The 22,389-nt window shown below is 38.6% G+C and overlaps 45 non-coding genes across 45 annotated transcripts; all 45 read left to right on the forward strand.

The window, feature by feature from the left end:
* Positions 1–56: 56 nt before the first annotated feature.
* On the forward strand, positions 57–130 carry Trnat-agu (transfer RNA threonine (anticodon AGU)). The gene has a single exon. It is a non-coding gene; the product is annotated as a tRNA-Thr (tRNA).
* A 677-nt stretch (positions 131–807) lies between these two features.
* Trnat-agu (transfer RNA threonine (anticodon AGU)) lies at positions 808–881 on the forward strand. The gene has a single exon. It is a non-coding gene; the product is annotated as a tRNA-Thr (tRNA).
* A 115-nt stretch (positions 882–996) lies between these two features.
* On the forward strand, positions 997–1,070 carry Trnat-agu (transfer RNA threonine (anticodon AGU)). Its single transcript has one exon. It is a non-coding gene; the product is annotated as a tRNA-Thr (tRNA).
* A 492-nt stretch (positions 1,071–1,562) lies between these two features.
* Trnat-agu (transfer RNA threonine (anticodon AGU)) lies at positions 1,563–1,636 on the forward strand. Its single transcript has one exon. It is a non-coding gene; the product is annotated as a tRNA-Thr (tRNA).
* A 300-nt stretch (positions 1,637–1,936) lies between these two features.
* On the forward strand, positions 1,937–2,010 carry Trnat-agu (transfer RNA threonine (anticodon AGU)). The gene has a single exon. It is a non-coding gene; the product is annotated as a tRNA-Thr (tRNA).
* Positions 2,011–2,501: 491 nt separating this feature from the next.
* On the forward strand, positions 2,502–2,575 carry Trnat-agu (transfer RNA threonine (anticodon AGU)). The gene has a single exon. It is a non-coding gene; the product is annotated as a tRNA-Thr (tRNA).
* Positions 2,576–2,690: 115 nt separating this feature from the next.
* Trnat-agu (transfer RNA threonine (anticodon AGU)) lies at positions 2,691–2,764 on the forward strand. The gene has a single exon. It is a non-coding gene; the product is annotated as a tRNA-Thr (tRNA).
* A 492-nt stretch (positions 2,765–3,256) lies between these two features.
* Positions 3,257–3,330, forward strand: Trnat-agu (transfer RNA threonine (anticodon AGU)). The gene has a single exon. It is a non-coding gene; the product is annotated as a tRNA-Thr (tRNA).
* Positions 3,331–4,007: 677 nt separating this feature from the next.
* On the forward strand, positions 4,008–4,081 carry Trnat-agu (transfer RNA threonine (anticodon AGU)). The gene has a single exon. It is a non-coding gene; the product is annotated as a tRNA-Thr (tRNA).
* Positions 4,082–4,196: 115 nt separating this feature from the next.
* Trnat-agu (transfer RNA threonine (anticodon AGU)) lies at positions 4,197–4,270 on the forward strand. The gene has a single exon. It is a non-coding gene; the product is annotated as a tRNA-Thr (tRNA).
* A 492-nt stretch (positions 4,271–4,762) lies between these two features.
* Positions 4,763–4,836, forward strand: Trnat-agu (transfer RNA threonine (anticodon AGU)). Its single transcript has one exon. It is a non-coding gene; the product is annotated as a tRNA-Thr (tRNA).
* A 1,054-nt stretch (positions 4,837–5,890) lies between these two features.
* On the forward strand, positions 5,891–5,964 carry Trnat-agu (transfer RNA threonine (anticodon AGU)). The gene has a single exon. It is a non-coding gene; the product is annotated as a tRNA-Thr (tRNA).
* A 1,054-nt stretch (positions 5,965–7,018) lies between these two features.
* On the forward strand, positions 7,019–7,092 carry Trnat-agu (transfer RNA threonine (anticodon AGU)). Its single transcript has one exon. It is a non-coding gene; the product is annotated as a tRNA-Thr (tRNA).
* A 115-nt stretch (positions 7,093–7,207) lies between these two features.
* Trnat-agu (transfer RNA threonine (anticodon AGU)) lies at positions 7,208–7,281 on the forward strand. Its single transcript has one exon. It is a non-coding gene; the product is annotated as a tRNA-Thr (tRNA).
* A 491-nt stretch (positions 7,282–7,772) lies between these two features.
* Trnat-agu (transfer RNA threonine (anticodon AGU)) lies at positions 7,773–7,846 on the forward strand. Its single transcript has one exon. It is a non-coding gene; the product is annotated as a tRNA-Thr (tRNA).
* Positions 7,847–8,337: 491 nt separating this feature from the next.
* Positions 8,338–8,411, forward strand: Trnat-agu (transfer RNA threonine (anticodon AGU)). Its single transcript has one exon. It is a non-coding gene; the product is annotated as a tRNA-Thr (tRNA).
* Positions 8,412–9,279: 868 nt separating this feature from the next.
* Trnat-agu (transfer RNA threonine (anticodon AGU)) lies at positions 9,280–9,353 on the forward strand. Its single transcript has one exon. It is a non-coding gene; the product is annotated as a tRNA-Thr (tRNA).
* Positions 9,354–9,468: 115 nt separating this feature from the next.
* Positions 9,469–9,542, forward strand: Trnat-agu (transfer RNA threonine (anticodon AGU)). Its single transcript has one exon. It is a non-coding gene; the product is annotated as a tRNA-Thr (tRNA).
* Positions 9,543–9,844: 302 nt separating this feature from the next.
* On the forward strand, positions 9,845–9,918 carry Trnat-agu (transfer RNA threonine (anticodon AGU)). Its single transcript has one exon. It is a non-coding gene; the product is annotated as a tRNA-Thr (tRNA).
* A 115-nt stretch (positions 9,919–10,033) lies between these two features.
* On the forward strand, positions 10,034–10,107 carry Trnat-agu (transfer RNA threonine (anticodon AGU)). The gene has a single exon. It is a non-coding gene; the product is annotated as a tRNA-Thr (tRNA).
* Positions 10,108–10,785: 678 nt separating this feature from the next.
* On the forward strand, positions 10,786–10,859 carry Trnat-agu (transfer RNA threonine (anticodon AGU)). The gene has a single exon. It is a non-coding gene; the product is annotated as a tRNA-Thr (tRNA).
* Positions 10,860–10,974: 115 nt separating this feature from the next.
* On the forward strand, positions 10,975–11,048 carry Trnat-agu (transfer RNA threonine (anticodon AGU)). Its single transcript has one exon. It is a non-coding gene; the product is annotated as a tRNA-Thr (tRNA).
* A 490-nt stretch (positions 11,049–11,538) lies between these two features.
* Positions 11,539–11,612, forward strand: Trnat-agu (transfer RNA threonine (anticodon AGU)). The gene has a single exon. It is a non-coding gene; the product is annotated as a tRNA-Thr (tRNA).
* A 115-nt stretch (positions 11,613–11,727) lies between these two features.
* Trnat-agu (transfer RNA threonine (anticodon AGU)) lies at positions 11,728–11,801 on the forward strand. The gene has a single exon. It is a non-coding gene; the product is annotated as a tRNA-Thr (tRNA).
* A 114-nt stretch (positions 11,802–11,915) lies between these two features.
* Trnat-agu (transfer RNA threonine (anticodon AGU)) lies at positions 11,916–11,989 on the forward strand. The gene has a single exon. It is a non-coding gene; the product is annotated as a tRNA-Thr (tRNA).
* A 302-nt stretch (positions 11,990–12,291) lies between these two features.
* Positions 12,292–12,365, forward strand: Trnat-agu (transfer RNA threonine (anticodon AGU)). The gene has a single exon. It is a non-coding gene; the product is annotated as a tRNA-Thr (tRNA).
* Positions 12,366–12,478: 113 nt separating this feature from the next.
* Trnat-agu (transfer RNA threonine (anticodon AGU)) lies at positions 12,479–12,553 on the forward strand. Its single transcript has one exon. It is a non-coding gene; the product is annotated as a tRNA-Thr (tRNA).
* A 489-nt stretch (positions 12,554–13,042) lies between these two features.
* On the forward strand, positions 13,043–13,116 carry Trnat-agu (transfer RNA threonine (anticodon AGU)). The gene has a single exon. It is a non-coding gene; the product is annotated as a tRNA-Thr (tRNA).
* Positions 13,117–13,421: 305 nt separating this feature from the next.
* Trnan-auu (transfer RNA asparagine (anticodon AUU)) lies at positions 13,422–13,495 on the forward strand. The gene has a single exon. It is a non-coding gene; the product is annotated as a tRNA-Asn (tRNA).
* A 116-nt stretch (positions 13,496–13,611) lies between these two features.
* On the forward strand, positions 13,612–13,685 carry Trnat-agu (transfer RNA threonine (anticodon AGU)). The gene has a single exon. It is a non-coding gene; the product is annotated as a tRNA-Thr (tRNA).
* Positions 13,686–13,986: 301 nt separating this feature from the next.
* Trnat-agu (transfer RNA threonine (anticodon AGU)) lies at positions 13,987–14,060 on the forward strand. Its single transcript has one exon. It is a non-coding gene; the product is annotated as a tRNA-Thr (tRNA).
* A 115-nt stretch (positions 14,061–14,175) lies between these two features.
* On the forward strand, positions 14,176–14,249 carry Trnat-agu (transfer RNA threonine (anticodon AGU)). The gene has a single exon. It is a non-coding gene; the product is annotated as a tRNA-Thr (tRNA).
* An 868-nt stretch (positions 14,250–15,117) lies between these two features.
* Trnat-agu (transfer RNA threonine (anticodon AGU)) lies at positions 15,118–15,191 on the forward strand. The gene has a single exon. It is a non-coding gene; the product is annotated as a tRNA-Thr (tRNA).
* A 115-nt stretch (positions 15,192–15,306) lies between these two features.
* On the forward strand, positions 15,307–15,380 carry Trnat-agu (transfer RNA threonine (anticodon AGU)). Its single transcript has one exon. It is a non-coding gene; the product is annotated as a tRNA-Thr (tRNA).
* A 115-nt stretch (positions 15,381–15,495) lies between these two features.
* Trnat-agu (transfer RNA threonine (anticodon AGU)) lies at positions 15,496–15,569 on the forward strand. The gene has a single exon. It is a non-coding gene; the product is annotated as a tRNA-Thr (tRNA).
* A 302-nt stretch (positions 15,570–15,871) lies between these two features.
* Trnat-agu (transfer RNA threonine (anticodon AGU)) lies at positions 15,872–15,945 on the forward strand. The gene has a single exon. It is a non-coding gene; the product is annotated as a tRNA-Thr (tRNA).
* Positions 15,946–16,060: 115 nt separating this feature from the next.
* On the forward strand, positions 16,061–16,134 carry Trnat-agu (transfer RNA threonine (anticodon AGU)). Its single transcript has one exon. It is a non-coding gene; the product is annotated as a tRNA-Thr (tRNA).
* A 304-nt stretch (positions 16,135–16,438) lies between these two features.
* On the forward strand, positions 16,439–16,512 carry Trnaa-agc (transfer RNA alanine (anticodon AGC)). The gene has a single exon. It is a non-coding gene; the product is annotated as a tRNA-Ala (tRNA).
* Positions 16,513–16,815: 303 nt separating this feature from the next.
* On the forward strand, positions 16,816–16,889 carry Trnat-agu (transfer RNA threonine (anticodon AGU)). Its single transcript has one exon. It is a non-coding gene; the product is annotated as a tRNA-Thr (tRNA).
* A 303-nt stretch (positions 16,890–17,192) lies between these two features.
* On the forward strand, positions 17,193–17,266 carry Trnat-agu (transfer RNA threonine (anticodon AGU)). The gene has a single exon. It is a non-coding gene; the product is annotated as a tRNA-Thr (tRNA).
* An 865-nt stretch (positions 17,267–18,131) lies between these two features.
* Positions 18,132–18,205, forward strand: Trnat-agu (transfer RNA threonine (anticodon AGU)). The gene has a single exon. It is a non-coding gene; the product is annotated as a tRNA-Thr (tRNA).
* A 115-nt stretch (positions 18,206–18,320) lies between these two features.
* Positions 18,321–18,394, forward strand: Trnat-agu (transfer RNA threonine (anticodon AGU)). Its single transcript has one exon. It is a non-coding gene; the product is annotated as a tRNA-Thr (tRNA).
* An 868-nt stretch (positions 18,395–19,262) lies between these two features.
* On the forward strand, positions 19,263–19,336 carry Trnat-agu (transfer RNA threonine (anticodon AGU)). Its single transcript has one exon. It is a non-coding gene; the product is annotated as a tRNA-Thr (tRNA).
* A 1,242-nt stretch (positions 19,337–20,578) lies between these two features.
* Trnat-agu (transfer RNA threonine (anticodon AGU)) lies at positions 20,579–20,652 on the forward strand. Its single transcript has one exon. It is a non-coding gene; the product is annotated as a tRNA-Thr (tRNA).
* Positions 20,653–21,709: 1,057 nt separating this feature from the next.
* On the forward strand, positions 21,710–21,783 carry Trnat-agu (transfer RNA threonine (anticodon AGU)). Its single transcript has one exon. It is a non-coding gene; the product is annotated as a tRNA-Thr (tRNA).
* Positions 21,784–22,389: the final 606 nt, after the last annotated feature.

The following is a 22,389-nucleotide window of genomic DNA, read 5'->3' on the forward strand; positions in this document are numbered from 1 at the left end:
TTAGTAAAATATATAGCTCTTCATTTGGGACGGAAATTCGAACGCAGTGATATCGAGGCGCCGTGGCTTAGTTGGTTAAAGCGACTGTCTAGTAAACAGGAGATCACGAGTTCGAATCTCGTCGGTGCCTCTTATGTGGAAGTGTGGTCACATTTTTTATGAAAACATACATCAATTAAAAGAGCTCATTAGTAAAATTTAAAGCATGACATTTGGAATCGTAATTCGAACCCTATGGCATCGAGGCGCCGTGGCTAAGTTGGTTAAAGCGCCTGTCTAGTAAAATGGAGATCACTAGTTCGAATCTCGTCGGTTCCTCTCATTTAGAAGTGTGGTCACATTTTTTATGAAAACAGACATCAATTAAAAGAGCTCTTTTAGTAAAAATTATAGCTTTTCATTTGGGACGTAAATTCGAACACAGTTTAATCGGGGTGCCGTGGCTTAGTTGGTTAAAGCGCCTGGCTAGTAAACAGAAGATAACGAGTTCGAATCTCGTCGGTGCCTCTTATGTAGAAGTGTGGTCACATTTTTTATGAAAACATACATCAATTAAAAGAGCTCATTAGTAAAATTTAAAGCATGACATTTATAATCGTAATTCGAACCCTATGGCATCGAGGCGCCGTGGCTAAGTTGTTTTTAGCGCGTCTAGTGACCAGGAGGTAATGATTTAGAATCTCGTCGGTGCCTTTCTTATAGAAGTATGTTCACTTTTTAAAGAAAATTAACATCAACTAAAAGAGCTAGTTTAGTAAAATTTAAAGATTTTCATTTGGAATCGTAATTTGAATCGAATGGAATCGAGGCGCCGTGGCTTAGTTGGTCAAAGCGCCTGTCTAGTAAACAGGAGATCACGAGTTCGAATCTCGTCGGTGCCTCTCATGTAGAAGTTTGGTCACATTTTTTATGAAAACAGAGATAAATTAAAAGAGCTCTTTTAGTAAAATTTATAGCTCTTCATTTGGGACGGAAATTCGAACGCAGTGATATCGAGGCGCCGTGGCTTAGTTGGTTAAAGCGCCTGTCTAGTAAACAGGAGATCACGAGTTCGAATCTCGTCGGTGCCTCTTATGTCGAAGTGTGGTCACATTTTTTATGAAAACATACATCAATTAAAAGAGCTCATTAGTAAAATTTAAAGCATGACATTTGGAATCGTAATTCGAACCCTATGGCATCGAGGCGCCGTGGCTAAGTTGGTTAAAGCGCCTGTCTAGTAAAATGGAGATCACGAGTTCGAATCTCGTCGGTTCCTCTCATTTAGAAGTGTGGTCACATTTTTTATGAAAACAGACATCAATTAAAAGAGCTCTTTTAGTAAAATTTATAGCTTTTCATTTGGGACGTAAATTCGAACACAGTTTAATCGGGGTGCCGTGGCTTAGTTGGTTAAAGCGCCTGGCTAGTAAACAGGAGATAACGAGTTCGAATCTCGTCAGTGCCTCTCATGTAGAAGTTTGGTCACATTTTTTATGAAAACAGACATCAATTGAAAGAGCTCTTTTAGTAAAATATATAGCTCTTCATTTGGGACGGAAATTCGAACGCAGTGATATCGAGGCGCCGTGGCTTAGTTGGTTAAAGCGCCTGTCTAGTAAACAGGAGATCACGAGTTCGAATCTCGTCGGTGCCTCTTATGTAGAAGTGTGGTCACATTTTTTATGAAAACATACATCAATTAAAAGAGCTCATTAGTAAAATTTAAAGCATGACATTTGGAATCGTAATTCGAACCCTATGGCATCGAGGCGCCGTGGCTAAGTTGTTTATAGCGCGTCTAGTGACTAGGAGGTAATGATTTAGAATCTCGTCGGTGCCTTTCTTATAGAAGTATGTTCACTTTTTAAAGAAAATTAACATCAATTAAAAGAGCTAGTTTAGTAAAATTTACAGATTTTCATTTGGAATCGTAATTCGAATCGAATGGAATCGAGGCGCCGTGGCTTAGTTGGTAAAAGCGCCTGTGTAGTAAACAGGAGATCACGAATTCGATTCTCGTCGGTGCCTCTCATTTAGAAGTGTGGTCACATTTTTTATGAAAAGAGACATCAATTAAAAGAGTTCTTTTAGTAAAATTTATAGCTTTTCATTTGGGACGTAAATTCGAACACAGTTTAATCGGGGTGCCGTGGCTTAGTTGGTTAAATCGCCTGGCTAGTAAACAGGAGATAACGAGTTCGAATCTCGTCGGTGCCTCTTATGTAGAAGTGTGGTCACATTTTTTATGAAAACATACATCAATTAAAAGAGCTCATTAGTAAAATTTAAAGCATGACATTTATAATCGTAATTCGAACCCTATGGCATCGAGGCGCCGTGGCTAAGTTGTTTATAGCGCCTGTCTAGTGACCAGGAGGTTATGATTTAGAATCTCGTCGGTGCCTTTCTTATAGAAGTATGGTCACTTTTTAAAGAAAGTTAACATCAATTAAAAGAGCTATTTTAGTAAAATTTAAAGATTTTCATTTGGAATCGTAATTTGAATCGAATGGAATCGAGGCGCCGTGGCTTAGTTGGTCAAAGCGCCTGTCTAGTAAACAGGAGATCACGAGTTCGAATCTCGTCGGTGCCTCTCATGTAGAAGTTTGGTCACATTTTTTATGAAAACAGAGATAAATTAAAAGAGCTCTTTTAGTAAAGTTTATAGCTCTTCATTTGGGACGGAAATTCGAACGCAGTGATATCGAGGCGCCGTGGCTTAGTTGGTTAAAGCGCCTGTCTAGTAAACAGGAGATCACGAGTTCGAATCTCGTCGGTGCCTCTTATGTAGAAGTGTGGTCACATTTTTTATGAAAACATACATCAATTAAAAGAGCTCATTAGTAAAATTTAAAGCATGACATTTGGAATCGTAATTCGAACCCTATGGCATCGAGGCGCCGTGGCTAAGTTGGTTAAAGCGCCTGTCTAGTAAAATGGAGATCACGAGTTCGAATCTCGTCGGTTCCTCTCATTTAGAAGTGTGGTCACATTTTTTATGAAAACAGACATCAATTAAAAGAGCTCTTTTAGTAAAATTTATAGCTTTTCATTTGGGACGTAAATTCGAACACAGTTTAATCGGGGTGCCGTGGCTTAGTTGGTTAAAGCGCCTGGCTAGTAAACAGGAGATAACGAGTTCGAATCTCGTCAGTGCCTCTCATGTAGAAGTTTGGTCACATTTTTTATGAAAACAGAGATAAATTGAAAGAGCTCTTTTAGTAAAATATATAGCTCTTCATTTGGGACGGAAATTCGAACGCAGTGATATCGAGGCGCCGTGGCTTAGTTGGTTAAAGCGCCTGTATAGTAAACAGGAGATCACGAGTTCGAATCTCGTCGGTGCCTCTTATGTAGAAGTGTGGTCACATTTTTTATGAAAACATACATCAATTAAAAGAGCTCATTAGTAAAATTTAAAGCATGACATTTGGAATCGTAATTCGAACCCTATGGCATCAAGGCGCCGTGGCTAAGTTGGTTAAAGCGCCTGTCTAGTAAAATGGAGATCACGAGTTCGAATCTCGTCGGTTCCTCTCATTTAGAAGTGTGGTCACATTTTTTATGAAAACAGACATCAATTAAAAGAGCTCTTTTAGTAAAAATTATAGCTTTTCATTTGGGACGTAAATTCGAACACAGTTTAATCGGGGTGCCGTGGCTTAGTTGGTTAAAGCGCCTGGCTAGTAAACAGAAGATAACGAGTTCGAATCTCGTCGGTGCCTCTTATGTAGAAGTGTGGTCACATTTTTTATGAAAACATACATCAATTAAAAGAGCTCATTAGTAAAATTTAAAGCATGACATTTATAATCGTAATTCGAACCCTATGGCATCGAGGCGCCGTGGCTAAGTTGTTTATAGCGCGTCTAGTGACCAGGAGGTAATGATTTTGAATCTCGTCGGTGCCTTTCTTATAGAAGTATGTTCACTTTTTAAAGAAAATTAACATCAATTAAAAGAGCTAGTTTAGTAAAATTTTAAGATTTTCATTTGGAATCGTAATTTGAATCGAATGGAATCGAGGCGCCGTGGCTTAGTTGGTCAAAGCGGCTGTCTAGTAAACAGGAGATCACGAGTTCGAATCTCGTCGGTGCCTCTCATGTAGAAGTTTGGTCACATTTTTTATGAAAACAGAGATAAATTAAAAGAGCTCTTTTAGTAAAATTTATAGCTCTTCATTTGGGACGGAAATTCGAACGCAGTGATATCGAGGCGCCGTGGCTTAGTTGGTTAAAGCGCCTGTCTAGTAAACAGGAGATCACGAGTTCGAATCTCGTCGGTGCCTCTTATGTCGAAGTGTGGTCACATTTTTTATGAAAACATACATCAATTAAAAGAGCTCATTAGTAAAATTTAAAGCATGACATTTGGAATCGTAATTCGAACCCTATGGCATCGAGGCGCCGTGGCTAAGTTGGTTAAAGCGCCTGTCTAGTAAAATGGAGATCACGAGTTCGAATCTCGTCGGTTCCTCTCATTTAGAAGTGTGGTCACATTTTTTATGAAAACAGACATCAATTAAAAGAGCTCTTTTAGTAAAATTTATAGCTTTTCATTTGGGACGTAAATTCGAACACAGTTTAATCTGGGTGCCGTGGCTTAGTTGGTTAAAGCGCCTGGCTAGTAAACAGGAGATAACGAGTTCGAATCTCGTCAGTGCCTCTCATGTAGAAGTTTGGTCACATTTTTTATGAAAACAGAGATAAATTGAAAGAGCTGTTTTAGTAAAATATATAGCTCTTCATTTGGGACGGAAATTCGAACGCAGTGATATCGAGGCGCCGTGGCTTAGTTGGTTAAAGCGCCTGTCTAGTAAACAGGAGATCACGAGTTCGAATCTCGTCGGTGCCTCTTATGTAGAAGTGTGGTCACATTTTTTATGAAAACATACATCAATTAAAAGAGCTCATTAGTAAAATTTAAAGCATGACATTTGGAATCGTAATTCGAACCCTATGGCATCGAGGCGCCGTGGCTAAGTTGGTTAAAGCGCCTGTCTAGTAAAATGGAGATCACGAGTTCGAATCTCGTCGGTTCCTCTCATTTAGAAGTGTGGTCACATTTTTTATGAAAACATACATCAATTAAAAGAGCTCATTAGTAAAATTTAAAGCATGACATTTATAATCGTAATTCGAACCCTATGGCATCGAGGCGCCGTGGCTAAGTTGTTTATAGCACGTCTAGTGACTAGGAGGTAATGATTTAGAATCTCGTCGGTGCCTTTCTTATAGAAGTATGTTCACTTTTTAAAGAAAATTAACATCAATTAAAAGAGCTAGTTTAGTAAAATTTACAGATTTTCATTTGGAATCGTAATTCGAATCGAATGGAATCGAGGCGCCGTGGCTTAGTTGGTAAAAGCGCCTGTGTAGTAAACAGGAGATCACGAATTCGATTCTCGTCGGTGCTTCTCATTTAGAAGTGTGGTCACATTTTTTATGAAAAGAGACATCAATTAAAAGAGTTCTTTTAGTAAAATTTATAGCTTTTCATTTGGGACGTAAATTCGAACACAGTTTAATCGGGGTGCCGTGGCTTAGTTGGTTAAATCGCCTGGCTAGTAAACAGGAGATAACGAGTTCGAATCTCGTCGGTGCCTCTTATGTAGAAGTGTGGTCACATTTTTTATGAAAACATACATCAATTAAAAGAGCTCATTAGTAAAATTTAAAGCATGACATTTATAATCGTAATTCGAACCCTATGGCATCGAGGCGCCGTGGCTAAGTTGTTTATAGCGCCTGTCTAGGTGACCAGGAGGTTATGATTTAGAATCTCGTCGGTGCCTTTCTTATAGAAGTATGGTCACTTTTTAAAGAAAGTTAACATCAATTAAAAGAGCTATTTTAGTAAAATTTAAAGATTTTCATTTGGAATCGTAATTTGAATCGAATGGAATCGAGGCGCCGTGGCTTAGTTGGTCAAAGCGCCTGTCTAGTAAACAGGAGATCACGAGTTCGAATCTCGTCGGTGCCTCTCATGTAGAAGTTTGGTCACATTTTTTATGAAAACAGAGATAAATTAAAAGAGCTCATTAGTAAAATTTAAAGCATGACATTTGGAATCGTAATTCGAACCCTATGGCATCGAGGCGCCGTGGCTAAGTTGGTTAAAGCGCCTGTCTAGTAAAATGGAGATCACGAGTTCGAATCTCGTCGGTTCCTCTCATTTAGAAGTGTGGTCACATTTTTTATGAAAACATACATCAATTAAAAGAGCTCATTAGTAAAATTTAAAGCATGACATTTATAATCGTAATTCGAACCCTATGGCATCGAGGCGCCGTGGCTAAGTTGTTTATAGCGCGTCTAGTGACTAGGAGGTAATGATTTAGAATCTCGTCGGTGCCTTTCTTATAGAAGTATGTTCACTTTTTAAAGAAAATTAACATCAATTAAAAGAGCTAGTTTAGTAAAATTTACAGATTTTCATTTGGAATCGTAATTCGAATCGAATGGAATCGAGGCGCCGTGGCTTAGTTGGTAAAAGCGCCTGTGTAGTAAACAGGAGATCACGAATTCGATTCTCGTCGGTGCTTCTCATTTAGAAGTGTGGTCACATTTTTTATGAAAAGAGACATCAATTAAAAGAGTTCTTTTAGTAAAATTTATAGCTTTTCATTTGGGACGTAAATTCGAACACAGTTTAATCGGGGTGCCGTGGCTTAGTTGGTTAAATCGCCTGGCTAGTAAACAGGAGATAACGAGTTCGAATCTCGTCGGTGCCTCTTATGTAGAAGTGTGGTCACATTTTTTATGAAAACATACATCAATTAAAAGAGCTCATTAGTAAAATTTAAAGCATGACATTTATAATCGTAATTCGAACCCTATGGCATCGAGGCGCCGTGGCTAAGTTGTTTATAGCGCCTGTCTAGGTGACCAGGAGGTTATGATTTAGAATCTCGTCGGTGCCTTTCTTATAGAAGTATGGTCACTTTTTAAAGAAAGTTAACATCAATTAAAAGAGCTATTTTAGTAAAATTTAAAGATTTTCATTTGGAATCGTAATTTGAATCGAATGGAATCGAGGCGCCGTGGCTTAGTTGGTCAAAGCGCCTGTCTAGTAAACAGGAGATCACGAGTTCGAATCTCGTCGGTGCCTCTCATGTAGAAGTTTGGTCACATTTTTTATGAAAACAGAGATAAATTAAAAGAGCTCTTTTAGTAAAGTTTATAGCTCTTCATTTGGGACGGAAATTCGAACGCAGTGATATCGAGGCGCCGTGGCTTAGTTGGTTAAAGCGCCTGTCTAGTAAACAGGAGATCACGAGTTCGAATCTCGTCGGTGCCTCTTATGTAGAAGTGTGGTCACATTTTTTATGAAAACATACATCAATTAAAAGAGCTCATTAGTAAAATTTAAAGCATGACATTTATAATCGTAATTCGAACCCTATGGCATCGAAGCGCCGTGGCTAAGTTGTTTATAGCGCCTGTCTAGTGACCAGGAGGTTATGATTTAGAATCTCGTCGGTGCCTTTCTTATAGAAGTATGGTCACTTTTTAAAGAAAGTTAACATCAATTAAAAGAGCTATTTTAGTAAAATTTAAAGATTTTCATTTGGAATCGTAATTTGAATCGAATGGAATCAAAGCGCCGTGGCTTAGTTGGTAAAAGCGCCTGTGTAGTAAACAGGAGATCACGAATTCGATTCTCGTCGGTGCTTCTCATTTAGAAGTGTGGTCACATTTTTTATGAAAAGAGACATCAATTAAAAGAGTTCTTTTAGTAAAATTTATAGCTTTTCATTTGGGACGTAAATTCGAACACAGTGATATCGAGGCGCCGTGGCTTAGTTGGTTAAAGCGCCTGTCTAGTAAACAGGAGATCACGAGTTCGAATCTCGTCGGTGCCTCTTATGTAGAAGTGTGGTCACATTTTTTATGAAAACATACATCAATTAAAAGAGCTCATTAGTAAAATTTAAAGCATGACATTTATAATCGTAATTCGAACCCTATGGCATCGAAGCGCCGTGGCTAAGTTGTTTATAGCGCCTGTCTAGTGACCAGGAGGTTATGATTTAGAATCTCGTCGGTGCCTTTCTTATAGAAGTATGGTCACTTTTTAAAGAAAGTTAACATCAATTAAAAGAGCTATTTTAGTAAAATTTAAAGATTTTCATTTGGAATCGTAATTTGAATCGAATGGAATCAAAGCGCCGTGGCTTAGTTGGTAAAAGCGCCTGTGTAGTAAACAGGAGATCACGAATTCGATTCTCGTCGGTGCTTCTCATTTAGAAGTGTGGTCACATTTTTTATGAAAAGAGACATCAATTAAAAGAGTTCTTTTAGTAAAATTTATAGCTTTTCATTTGGGACGTAAATTCGAACACAGTGATATCGAGGCGCCGTGGCTTAGTTGGTTAAAGCGCCTGTCTAGTAAACAGGAGATCACGAGTTCGAATCTCGTCGGTGCCTCTTATGTAGAAGTGTGGTCACATTTTTTATGAAAACATACATCAATTAAAAGAGCTCATTAGTAAAATTTAAAGCATGACATTTATAATCGTAATTCGAACCCTATGGCATCGAAGCGCCGTGGCTAAGTTGTTTATAGCGCCTGTCTAGTGATCAGGAGGTTATGATTTAGAATCTCGTCGGTGCCTTTCTTATAGAAGTATGGTCACTTTTTAAAGAAAGTTAACATCAATTAAAAGAGCTATTTTAGTAAAATTTAAAGATTTTCATTTGGAATCGTAATTTGAATCGAATGGAATCGAGGCGCCGTGGCTTAGTTGGTAAAAGCGCCTGTGTAGTAAACAGGAGATCACGAATTCGATTCTCGTCGGTGCTTCTCATTTAGAAGTGTGGTCACATTTTTTATGAAAAGAGACATCAATTAAAAGAGTTCTTTTAGTAAAATTTATAGCTTTTCATTTGGGACGTAAATTCGAACACAGTTTAATCGGGGTGCCGTGGCTTAGTTGGTTAAATCGCCTGGCTAGTAAACAGGAGATAACGAGTTCGAATCTCGTCGGTGCCTCTTATGTAGAAGTGTGGTCACATTTTTTATGAAAACATACATCAATTAAAAGAGCTCATTAGTAAAATTTAAAGCATGACATTTATAATCGTAATTCGAACCCTATGGCATCGAGGCGCCGTGGCTAAGTTGTTTATAGCGCCTGTCTAGGTGACCAGGAGGTTATGATTTAGAATCTCGTCGGTGCCTTTCTTATAGAAGTATGGTCACTTTTTAAAGAAAGTTAACATCAATTAAAAGAGCTATTTTAGTAAAATTTAAAGATTTTCATTTGGAATCGTAATTTGAATCGAATGGAATCGAGGCGCCGTGGCTTAGTTGGTCAAAGCGCCTGTCTAGTAAACAGGAGATCACGAGTTCGAATCTCGTCGGTGCCTCTCATGTAGAAGTTTGGTCACATTTTTTATGAAAACAGAGATAAATTAAAAGAGCTCTTTTAGTAAAGTTTATAGCTCTTCATTTGGGACGGAAATTCGAACGCAGTGATATCGAGGCGCCGTGGGTTAGTTGGTTAAAGCGCCTGTCTAGTAAACAGGAGATCACGAGTTCGAATCTCGTCGGTGCCTCTTATGTAGAAGTGTGGTCACATTTTTTATGAAAACATACATCAATTAAAAGAGCTCATTAGTAAAATTTAAAGCATGACATTTATAATCGTAATTCGAACCCTATGGCATCGAAGCGCCGTGGCTAAGTTGTTTATAGCGCCTGTCTAGTGACCAGGAGGTTATGATTTAGAATCTCGTCGGTGCCTTTCTTATAGAAGTATGGTCACTTTTTAAAGAAAGTTAACATCAATTAAAAGAGCTATTTTAGTAAAATTTAAAGATTTTCATTTGGAATCGTAATTTGAATCGAATGGAATCGAGGCGCCGTGGCTTAGTTAGTCAAAACGCCTGTCTAGTAAACAGGAGATCACGAGTTCGAATCTCGTCGGTGCCTCTCATGTAGAAGTTTGGTCACATTTTTTATGAAAACAGAGATAAATTAAAAGAGCTCTATTAGTAAAATTTATAGCTCTTCATTTGGGACGGAAATTCGAACGCAGTGATATCGAGGCGGCGTGGCTTAGTTGGTTAAAGCGCCTGTCTAGTAAACAGGAGATCACGAGTTCGATTCTCGTCGGTGCCTCTTATGTAGAAGTGTGGTCACATTTTTTATGAAAACATACATCAATTAAAAGAGCTCATTAGTAAAATTTAAAGCATGACATTTGGAATCGTAATTCGAACCCTATGGCATCGAGGCGCCGTGGCTAAGTTGGTAAAAGCGCCTGTGTAGTAAACAGGAGATCACGAATTCGATTCTCGTCGGTGCCTCTCATTTAGAAGTGTAGTCACATTTTTTATGAAAAGAGACATCAATTAAAAGAGCTCATTAGTAAAATTTAAAGCATGACATTTGGAATCGTAATTCGAACCCTATGGCATCGAGGCGCCGTGGCTAAGTTGGTTAAAGCGTCTGATTTATAAACAGGAGATCATGAGTTCGATTTTAGTCGGTGCCTCTCATGTAGAAGTGTGGTCAAATTTTTTATGAAAACATACATGAATTAAAAGGGCTCATTAGTAAAATTTAAAGCATGACATTTGGAATCATAATTCGAACCCTATGGCATCGAGGCGCCGTGGCTAAGTTGGTTATAGCGCCTGTCTAGTGACCAGGAGGTAATGATTTAGAATCTCGTCGGTGGATTTCTTATAGAAGTATGGTCACTTTTTAAAGAAAATTAACATAAATTAAAAGAGCTATTTTAGTAAAATTTAAAGATATTCATTTGGAATCGTAATTCGAATCGTATGGAATCGAGGCGCCGTGGCTTAGTTGGTTAAAGCGCCTGTCTAGTAAACCGGAGATCACGAGTTCGAATCTCGTCGGTGCCTCTCATGTAGAAGTGTGGTCACATTTTTTATGAAAACAGAGATAAATTAAAAGAGCTCTTTTAGTAAAGTTTATAGCTCTTCATTTGGGACGGAAATTCGAACGCAGTGATATCGAGGCGCCGTGGCTTAGTTGGTTAAAGCGCCTGTCTAGTAAACAGGAGATCACGAGTTCGAATCTCGTCGGTGCCTCTTATGTAGAAGTGTGGTCACATTTTTTATGAAAACATACATCAATTAAAAGAGCTCATTAGTAAAATTTAAAGCATGACATTTGGAATCGTAATTCGAACCCTATGGCATCGAGGCGCCGTGGCTAAGTTGGTTAAAGCGTCTGATTTATAAACAGGAGATCATGAGTTCGATTTTAGTCGGTGCCTCTCATGTAGAAGTGTGGTCAAATTTTTTATGAAAACATACATGAATTAAAAGGGCTCATTAGTAAAATTTAAAGCATGACATTTGGAATCATAATTCGAACCCTATGGCATCGAGGCGCCGTGGCTAAGTTGGTTATAGCGCCTGTCTAGTGACCAGGAGGTAATGATTTAGAATCTCGTCGGTGGATTTCTTATAGAAGTATGGTCACTTTTTAAAGAAAATTAACATAAATTAAAAGAGCTATTTTAGTAAAATTTAAAGATATTCATTTGGAATCGTAATTCGAATCGTATGGAATCGAGGCGCCGTGGCTTAGTTGGTTAAAGCGCCTGTCTAGTAAACCGGAGATCACGAGTTCGAATCTCGTCGGTGCCTCTCATGTAGAAGTGTGGTCACATTTTTTATGAAAACAGACATCAATTAAAAGAGCTTTTTTAGTAAAATTTATAGCTCTTCATTTGGGACGGAAATTCGAACGCAGTGGAATCGAGGCGCCGTGGCTTAGTTGGTTAAAGCGCCTGTCTAGTAAACAGGAGATCACGAGTTCGAATCTCGTCGGTGCCTCTTATGTAGAAGTATTGTCACTTTTTAAAGAAAATTACCATCAATTAAAAGAGCTATTTTAGTAAAATTTAAAGATTTTCATTTGGAATCGTAATTCGAATCCACTGGAATCGAGGCGCCGTGGCTTAGTCGGTTAATGCGCCTGTCTAGTAAACAGGAGATCACGAGTTCGAATCTCGTCGGTGCCTCTTATGTAGAAGTGTGGTCAGATTTTTTATGAAAACATACATGAATTAAAAGAGCTCATTAGTAAAATTTAAAGCATGACATTTAGAATCGTAATTCGAACCCTATGGCATCGAGGCGCCGTGGCTAAGTTGGTTATAGCGCCTGTCTAGTGACCAGGAGGTAATGATTTAGAATCGCGTCGGTGCCTTTCCTATAGAAGTATGGTCACTTTTTAAAGAAAATTAACATCAATTAAAAGAGCTATTTTAGTAAAATTTAAAGATTTTCATTTGGAATCGTAATTCGAATCGAACGGAATCGAGGCGCCGTGGCTTAGTTGGTTAAAGCGCCTTTCTAGTAAACTGGAGACCACGAGTTCGAATCTCGTCGGTGCCCTCATGCAGAAGTGTAGTCACATTTTTTATGAAAACAGACATCAATTAAAAGAGCTCTTTTAGTAAAATTTATAGCTTTTCATTTGGGACGTAAATTCGAACACAGTGGAATTGGGACGCCTTGGCTTAGTTGGTTAAAGCGCCTGTCTAGTAAACAGGAGATCACGAGTTCGAATCTCGTCGGTGCCTCTTATGTAGAAGTGTGGTCATATTTTTTATGAAAACATACATCAATTAAAAGAGCTCATTAGTAAAATTTAACCATGACATTTGGAATCGTAATTCGAGCCCTACGGCATCGAGGCGCCGTGGCTAATTTGGTTATAGCGCCTGTCTAGTGACCAGGATGTAATGATTTAGAATCTCGTCGGTGCCTTTCTTATAGAAGTATGGTCACTTTTTAGAGAAAATTAACATAAATTAAAAGAGCTATTTTAGTAAAATTTAAAGCATAACATTTGGAATCGTAATTCGAAACCTATGGCATCGAGGCGCCGAGGCTAAGTTGGTTATAGCGCCTGTCTAGTGACCAGGAGGTAATGATTTAGAATCTCGTCGGTGCCTTTCTTATAGAAGTATGGTCACTTTTTTAAGAAAATTAACATCAATTAAAAGAGCTCTTTTAGTAAAATTTAAAGATTTTCATTTGGAATCGTAATTCGAATCGAATAGAATCGAGGCGCCGTGGCTTAGTTGGTTAAAGCGCCTGTCTAGTAAACAGGAGATCATGATTTCGAATCTCGTCGGTGCCTCTCATGTCGAATTATGGTTAAATTTTTTTATGTAACAATACTTGAACTGAAAGAGCTCTTTTAGTAAAATTTGAAGCATGACATTTGGAATCGTAATTCGAACCGAATGGAATCGAGACCCCGTGGCTTAGTAGGTTAAAGCGCCTGTCTTGTAAACAGGAGATCACGAGTTCGAATCTCGTCGGTCGCTCTCATGCAGAAGTGTAGTCACATTCTTTATGAAAACAGACATCAATTAAAAGACCTCTTTTAGTAAAATGTATAGCTTTTCATTTGGGGCGGAAATTCGAACGCAGTGGAATCGAGGCGCCGTGGCTTAGTTGGTTAAAGCGCCTGTCTATTAAACAAGAGATAACGAGTTCCAATCTCGTCGGCGCCTCTCAGGTCGAATTATGGTTAAATTTTTTTATGTAACAATACTTGAACTGAAAGAGCTCTTTTAGTAAAATATGAAGCATGACATTTGGATTCGTAATTCGAACCGAATGGAATCGAGGCGCCGTGGCTTAGTTGGTTAAAGCGCCTGTCTAGTAAACAGGAGATAACGAGTTCGAATCTCGTCGGTGCCTCTTATGTAGTAGTGTGGTCAGATTTTTTATGAAAACATACATGAATTAAAGAGCTCATTAGTAAAATTTAAAGCATGACATTTGGAATCGTAATTCGAAACCTTTGGCATCGAGGCGCCGTGGCTAAGTTGGTTATAGCGCCTGTCTAGTGACCAGGAGGTAATGATTTAGAATCTCGTCGGCGCCTTTCTTATGGAAGTATGGTCACTTTTTTAAGAACATTAACATCAATTAAAAGAGCTATTTTAGTAAAATTTAAAGATTTTCATTTTGAATCGTAATTCGAATCGAATGGAATCGAGGCGCCGTGGCTTAGTTGGTTAAAGCGCCTGTTTAGTAAACAGGAGATCACGAGTTCGAATCTCGTCGGTGCCTCTCATGCAGAAGTGTAGTCACATTTTTTATGAAAACAGACATCAATTAAAAGAGCTCTTTTAGTAAAATTTATAGCTTTTCATTTGGGACGTAAATTCGAACACAGTTGAATCGGGGCGCCGTGGCTTAGTTGGTTAAAGCACCTGGCTAGTAAACAGGTGATAACGAGTTCGAATCTCGTCGGTGCCTCTTATGTAAAAGTGTGGTCACATTTTTTATGAAAACATACATCAATTAAAAGAGCTCATTAGTAAAATTTAAAGCATGACATTTGGAATCGTAATTCGAACCCTATGGCATCGAGGCGCCGTGGCTAAGTTGGTTATAGCGCCTGTCTAGTGACCAGGAGGTAATGATTTAGAATCTCGTCGCTGCCTTTCTTATAGAAGTATGGTCACTTTTTTAAGAAAATTAACATCAATTAAAAGAGCTATTTTAGTAAAATTTAAATATTTTCATTTTGAATAGTAATTCGAAGCGAATGGAATCGAGACGCCGTGGCTTAGTTGGTTAAAGCGCCTGTCTAGTAAACAGGAGATCATGAGTTCGATTCCGGTCGGTGCCTCTCATGTAGAAGTGTGGTCACATTTTTTATGAAAACAGACATCAATTAAAAGAGCTGTTTAGTAAAATTTATAGCTCTTCATTTGGGACGGAAATTCGAACCCATTGGACTCGAGGCGCCGTGGCTTAGTTGGTTAAAGCGGCATGTCTAGTAAACAGGAGATCTCGAGTTCGAATCTCGTCGGTGCCTCTTATGTAGAAGTGTGGTCAGATTTTTTATGAAAACATACATCAATTAAAAGATCTCATTAGTAAAATTTAAAGCATGACATTTGGAATCGTAATTCGAACCCTATGGCATCGAGGCGCCGTGGCTAAGTTGGTTATAGCGCCTGTCTAGTGATCAGGAGGAAATAATTTAGAATCTCGTCGGTGCCTCTCATGCAAAAGTGTGTTCAAATTTTTTATGAAAACAGACATCAATTAAAAGAGCTCTTTTAGTAAAATTTAAAGATTTTCATTTGGATTCGTAATTCGAATCGTATGGAACCGAGGCGCCGTGGCTTAAATGGTTAAAGCGCCTGTCTAGTAAACAGGAGATCACGAGTTCGAATCTCGTCGGTGCCTCTCATGTAAAAGTGTGGTCACACTTTTTATGAAAACAAACATCAATTAAAAGAGCTCTTTTAGTAAAAGTTAGAGCTTTTCATTTGGGATAGAAATTCGAACCCACTTGAATCGAGGCGCCGTGGCTTAGTTGGTTAAAGCGCCTGTCTAGTAAACAGGAGATTATGAGTTCGATTCTCGTCGGTGCCTCTCATTTAGAAGTGTGGTCACATTTTTTATGAAAACAGAGATCAATTAAAAGAGCTCTTTTAGTAAAATTTATAGCTCTTCATTTGGGACGGAAATTCGAACACAGTGGAATCGAGGCGGCGTGGCTTAGTTGGTTAAAGCGCCTGTCTAGTAAACAGGAGATCACGAGTTCGAATTTCGTCGGTGCCTCTTATGTAGAAGTGTGGTCACATTTTTTATGAAAACATACATCAATTAAAAGAGCTCATTAGTAAAATTTAAAGCATGACATTTGGAATCGTAATTCGAACCCTATGGCATCGAGGCGCCGTGGCTAAGATGGTTATAGCGCCTGTCTAGTGACCAGGAGGTAATGATTTAGAATCTCGTCGGTGCCTTTCTTATAGAAGTATGGTCACTTTTTTAAGAAAATTAAGATCAATTAAAAGAGCTATTTTAGTAAAATTTAAAGATTTTCATTTGGAATCGTAATTCAAATCGAATGGAATCGAGGCGCCGTGGCTTAAATGGTTAAAGCGCCTGTCTAGTAAACAGGAGATCACGAGTTCGAATCTCGTCGGTGCCTCTCATGTAAAAGTGTGGTCACACTTTTTATGAAAACAAACATCAATTAAAAGAGCTCTTTTAGTAAAAGTTAGAGCTTTTCATTTGGGATAGAAATTCGAACCCACTTGAATCGAGGCGCCGTGGCTTAGTTGGTTAAAGCGCCTGTCTAGTAAACAGGAGATTATGAGTTCGATTCTCGTCGGTGCCTCTCATGTAGAAGTGTGGTCAAATTTTTTATGAAAACAGACATGAATTAAAAGAGCTCTTTTAGTAAAAGTTAGAGCTTTTCATTTGGGATAGAAATTCGAGCCCATTGGAATCGAGGCGCCGTGGCTTAGTTGGTTAAAGCGCCTGTCTAGTAAACAGGAGATCACGAGTTCGTAACTCGTCAGTGCCTCTCATGTAGAAGTGTGTTCAAATTTTTTATGAAAACAGACATCAATTAAAAGAGCTGTTTTAGTAAAAGTTAGAGCTTTTCATTTGGGATAGAAATTCGAACCCTTTGGAATCGAGGCGCCGTGGCGTAGTTGGTTAAAGCGCCTGTCTAGCAAATAGGAGATCACGAGTTCGAATCTCGTCGGTGCCTCTTATGTAGAAGTGTGGTCAGATTTTTTATGAAAACATACATGAATTAAAAGAGCTCATTAGTAAAATTTAAAGCATGACATTTGGAATCGTAATTCGAACCCTATGGCATCGAGGCGCCATGGCTAAGTTGGTTAAAGCGCCTGTCAAGTAAGCATGAGATCACGAGTTCGAATCTCGTCGTTGCCTCTCATGTAGAAGTTTGGTCACATTTTTTATGAAAACAGAGATCAATTAAAAGTGCTCTTTTAGTAAAATTTATAGCTCTTCATTTGGGACGGAAATTCGGACGCAGTGGAATCGAGGCGCCGTGGCTTAGTTGGTAAAAGCGCCTGTGTAGTAAACAGGAGATCACGAATTCGATTCTCGTCGGTGCCTCTCATTTAGAAGTGTGGTCACATTTTTTATGAAAACATACATCAATTAAAAGAGCTCATTAGTAAAATTTAAAGCATGACATTTGGAATCGTAATTCGAACCCTATGGCATCGAGGCGCCGTGGCTAAGTTGGTTAAAGCGCCTGTCTAGTAAAATGGAGATCACGAGTTCGAATGTCGTCGGTTCCTCTCATTTAGAAGTGTAGTCACATTTTTTATGAAAACAGAGATAAATTAAAAGAGCTCTTTTAGTAAAATTTATAGCTCTTCATTTGGGACGGAAATTCGAACGCAGTGATATCGAGGCGCCGTGGCTTAGTTGGTTAAAGCGCCTGTCTAGTAAACAGGAGATCACGAGTTCGAATCTCGTCGGTGCCTCTTATGTAGAAGTGTGGTCACATTTTTTATGAAAACATTAATCAATTAAAAGAGCTCATTAGTAAAATTTAAAGCATGACATTTGGAATCGTAATTCGAACCCTATGGCATCGAGGCGCCGTGGCTAAGTTGTTTATAGCGCGTCTAGTGACCAGGAGGTAATGATTTAGAATTTCGTCGGTGCCTTTCTTATAGAAGTATGTTCAATTTTTAAAGAAAATTAACATCAATTAAAAGAGCTAGTTTAGTAAAATTTAAAGATTTTCATTTGGAATCGTAATTCGAATCGAATGGAATCGAGGCGCCGTGGCTTAGTTGGTAAAAGCGCCTGTGCAGTAAACAGGAGATCACGAATTCGATTCTCGTCGGTGCCTCTCATTTAGAAGTGTGGTCACATTTTTTATGAAAAGAGACATCAATTAAAAGAGCTCTTTTAGTAAAATTTATAGCTTTTCATTTGGGACGTAAATTCGAACACAGTTTAATCGGGGTGCCGTGGCTTAGTTGGTTAAAGCGCCTGGCTAGTAAACAGGAGATAACGAGTTCGAATCTCGTCGGTGCCTCTTAAGTAGAAGTGTGGTCACATTTTTTATGAAAACATACATCAATTAAAAGAGCTCATTAGTAAAATTTAAAGCATGACATTTATAATCGTAATTCGAACCCTATGGCATCGAGGCGCCGTGGCTAAGTTGTTTATAGCGCCTGTCTAGTGACCAGGAGGTTATGATTTAGAATCTCGTCGGTGCCTTTCTTATAGAAGTATGGTCACTTTTTAATGAAAGTTAACATCAATTAAAAGAGCTATTTTAGTAAAATTTAAAGATTTTCATTTGGAATCGTAATTTGAATCGAATGGAATCGAGGCGCCGTGGCTTAGTTGGTCAAAGCGCCTGTCTAGTAAACAGGAGATCACGAGTTCGAATCTCGTCGGTGCCTCTCATGTAGAAGTTTGGTCACATTTTTTATGAAAACAGAGATAAATTAAAAGAGCTCTTTTAGTAAAATTTATAGCTCTTCATTTGGGACGGAAATTCGAACGCAGTGATATCGAGGCGCCGTGGCTTAGTTGGTTAAAGCGCCTGTCTAGTAAACAGGAGATCACGCGTTCGAATCTCGTCGGTGCCTCTTATGTAGAAGTGTGGTCACATTTTTTATGAAAACATACATCAATTAAAAGAGCTCATTAGTAAAATTTAAAGCATGACATTTGGAATCGTAATTCGAACCCTATGGCATCGAGGCGCCGTGGCTAAGTTGGTTAAAGCGCCTGTCTAGTAAAATGGAGATCACGAGTTCGAATCTCGTCGGTTCCTCTCATTTAGAAGTGTGGTCACATTTTTTATGAAAACAGACATCAATTAAAAGAGCTCTTTTAGTAAAATGTATAGCTTTTCATTTGGGACGTAAATTCGAACACAGTTTAATCGGGGTGCCGTGGCTTAGTTGGTTAAAGCGCCTGGCTAGTAAACAGGAGATAACGAGTTCGAATCTCGTCGGTGCCTCTTATGTAGAAGTGTGGTCACATTTTTTATGAAAACATACATCAATTAAAAGAGCTCATTAGTAAAATTTAAAGCATGACATTTATAATCGTAATTCGAACCCTATGGCATCGAGGCGCCGTGGCTAAGTTGTTTATAGCGCCTGTCTAGTGACCAGGAGGTAATGATTTAGAATCTCGTCGGTGCCTTTCTTATAGAAGTATGGTCACTTTTTAAAGAAAATTAACATCAATGAAAAGAGCTATTTTAGTAAAATTTAAAGATTTTCATTTGGAATCGTAATTCGAATCGAATGGAATCGAGGCGGCGTGGCTTAGTTGGTCAAAGCGACTGTCTAGTAAACAGGAGATCACGAATTCGATTCTCGTCGGTGCCTCTCATTTAGAAGTGTGGTCACATTTTTTATGAAAACAGAGATAAATTGAAAGAGCTCTTTTAGTAAAATATATAGCTCTTCATTTGGGACGGAAATTCGAACGCAGTGATATCGAGGCGCCGTGGCTTAGTTGGTTAAAGCGCCTGTCTAGTAAACAGGAGATCACGAGTTCGAATCTCGTCGGTGCCTCTTATGTAGAAGTGTGGTCACATTTTTTATGAAAACATACATCAATTAAAAGAGCTCATTAGTAAAATTTAAAGCATGACATTTGGAATCGTAATTCGAACCCTATGGCATCGAGGCGCCGTGGCTAAGTTGGTTAAAGCGCCTGTCTAGTAAAATGGAGATCACGAGTTCGAATCTCGTCGGTTCCTCTCATTTAGAAGTGTGGTCACATTTTTTATGAAAACAGACATCAATTAAAAGAGCTCTTTTAGTAAAAATTATAGCTTTTCATTTGGGACGTAAATTCTAACACAGTTTAATCGGGGTGCCGTGGCTTAGTTGGTTAAAGCGCCTGGCTAGTAAACAGAAGATAACGAGTTCGAATCTCGTCGGTGCCTCTTATGTAGAAGTGTGGTCACATTTTTTATGAAAACATTAATCAATTAAAAGAGCTCATTAGTAAAATTTAAAGCATGACATTTGGAATCGTAATTCGAACCCTATGGCATCGAGGCGCCGTGGCTAAGTTGTTTATAGCGCGTCTAGTGACCAGGAGGTAATGATTTAGAATTTCGTCGGTGCCTTTCTTATAGAAGTATGTTCAATTTTTAAAGAAAATTAACATCAATTAAAAGAGCTAGTTTAGTAAAATTTAAAGATTTTCATTTGGAATCGTAATTCGAATCGAATGGAATCGAGGCGCCGTGGCTTAGTTGGTAAAAGCGCCTGTGCAGTAAACAGGAGATCACGAATTCGATTCTCGTCGGTGCCTCTCATTTAGAAGTGTGGTCACATTTTTTATGAAAAGAGACATCAATTAAAAGAGCTCTTTTAGTAAAATTTATAGCTTTTCATTTGGGACGTAAATTCGAACACAGTTTAATCGGGGTGCCGTGGCTTAGTTGGTTAAAGCGCCTGGCTAGTAAACAGGAGATAACGAGTTCGAATCTCGTCGGTGCCTCTTAAGTAGAAGTGTGGTCACATTTTTTATGAAAACATACATCAATTAAAAGAGCTCATTAGTAAAATTTAAAGCATGACATTTATAATCGTAATTCGAACCCTATGGCATCGAGGCGCCGTGGCTAAGTTGTTTATAGCGCCTGTCTAGTGACCAGGAGGTTATGATTTAGAATCTCGTCGGCGCCTTTCTTATAGAAGTATGGTCACTTTTTTATGAAAGTTAACATCAATTAAAAGAGCTATTTTAGTAAAATTTAAAGATTTTCATTTGGAATCGTAATTTGAATCGAATGGAATCGAGGCGCCGTGGCTTAGTTGGTCAAAGCGCCTGTCTAGTAAACAGGAGATCACGAGTTCGAATCTCGTCGGTGCCTCTCATGTAGAAGTTTGGTCACATTTTTTATGAAAACAGAGATAAATTAAAAGAGCTCTTTTAGTAAAATTTATAGCTCTTCATTTGGGACGGAAATTCGAACGCAGTGATATCGAGGCGCCGTGGCTTAGTTGGTTAAAGCGCCTTTCTAGTAAACAGGAGATCACGCGTTCGAATCTCGTCGGTGCCTCTTATGTAGAAGTGTGGTCACATTTTTTATGAAAACATACATCAATTAAAAGAGCTCATTAGTAAATTTTAAAGCATGACATTTGGAATCGTAATTCGAACCCTATGGCATCGAGGCGCCGTGGCTAAGTTGGTTAAAGCGCCTGTCTAGTAAAATGGAGATCACGAGTTCGAATCTCGTCGGTTCCTCTCATTTAGAAGTGTGGTCACATTTTTTATGAAAACAGACATCAATTAAAAGAGCTCTTTTAGTAAAATGTATAGCTTTTCATTTGGGACGTAAATTCGAACACAGTTTAATCGGGGTGCCGTGGCTTAGTTGGTTAAAGCGCCTGGCTAGTAAACAGGAGATAACGAGTTCGAATCTCGTCGGTGCCTCTTATGTAGAAGTGTGGTCACATTTTTTATGAAAACATACATCAATTAAAAGAGCTCATTAGTAAAATTTAAAGCATGACATTTATAATCGTAATTCGAACCCTATGGCATCGAGGCGCCGTGGCTAAGTTGTTTATAGCGCCTGTCTAGTGACCAGGAGGTAATGATTTAGAATCTCGTCGGTGCCTTTCTTATAGAAGTATGGTCACTTTTTAAAGAAAATTAACATCAATGAAAAGAGCTATTTTAGTAAAATTTAAAGATTTTCATTTGGAATCGTAATTCGAATCGAATAGAATCGAGGCGGCGTGGCTTAGTTGGTCAAAGCGACTGTCTAGTAAACAGGAGATCACGAGTTCGAATCTCGTCAGTGCCTCTCATGTAGAAGTTTGGTCACATTTTTTATGAAAACAGAGATAAATTGAAAGAGCTCTTTTAGTAAAATATATAGCTCTTCATTTGGGACGGAAATTCGAACGCAGTGATATCGAGGCGCCGTGGCTTAGTTGGTTAAAGCGCCTGTCTAGTAAACAGGAGATCACGAGTTCGAATCTCGTCGGTGCCTCTTATGTAGAAGTGTGGTCACATTTTTTATGAAAACATACATCAATTAAAAGAGCTCATTAGTAAAATTTAAAGCATGACATTTGGAATCGTAATTCGAACCCTATGGCATCGAGGCGCCGTGGCTAAGTTGGTTAAAGCGCCTGTCTAGTAAAATGGAGATCACGAGTTCGAATCTCGTCGGTTCCTCTCATTTAGAAGTGTGGTCACATTTTTTATGAAAACAGACATCAATTAAAAGAGCTCTTTTAGTAAAAATTATAGCTTTTCATTTGGGACGTAAATTCTAACACAGTTTAATCGGGGTGCCGTGGCTTAGTTGGTTAAAGCGCCTGGCTAGTAAACAGAAGATAACGAGTTCGAATCTCGTCGGTGCCTCTTATGTAGAAGTGTGGTCACATTTTTTATGAAAACATACATCAATTAAAAGAACTCATTAGTAAAATTTAAAGCATGACATTTATAATCGTAATTCGAACCCTATGGCATCGAGGCGCCGTGGCTAAGTTGTTTATAGCGCCTGTCTAGTGACCAGGAGGTAATGATTTAGAATCTCGTCGGTGCCTTTCTTATAGAAGTATGGTCACTTTTTAAAGAAAATTAACAT

The sequence above is a fragment of the Argiope bruennichi genome, chromosome 1 (genome assembly GCF_947563725.1).
Source record: "Argiope bruennichi chromosome 1, qqArgBrue1.1, whole genome shotgun sequence".
NCBI classification, from domain to species: domain Eukaryota; kingdom Metazoa; phylum Arthropoda; class Arachnida; order Araneae; family Araneidae; genus Argiope; species Argiope bruennichi.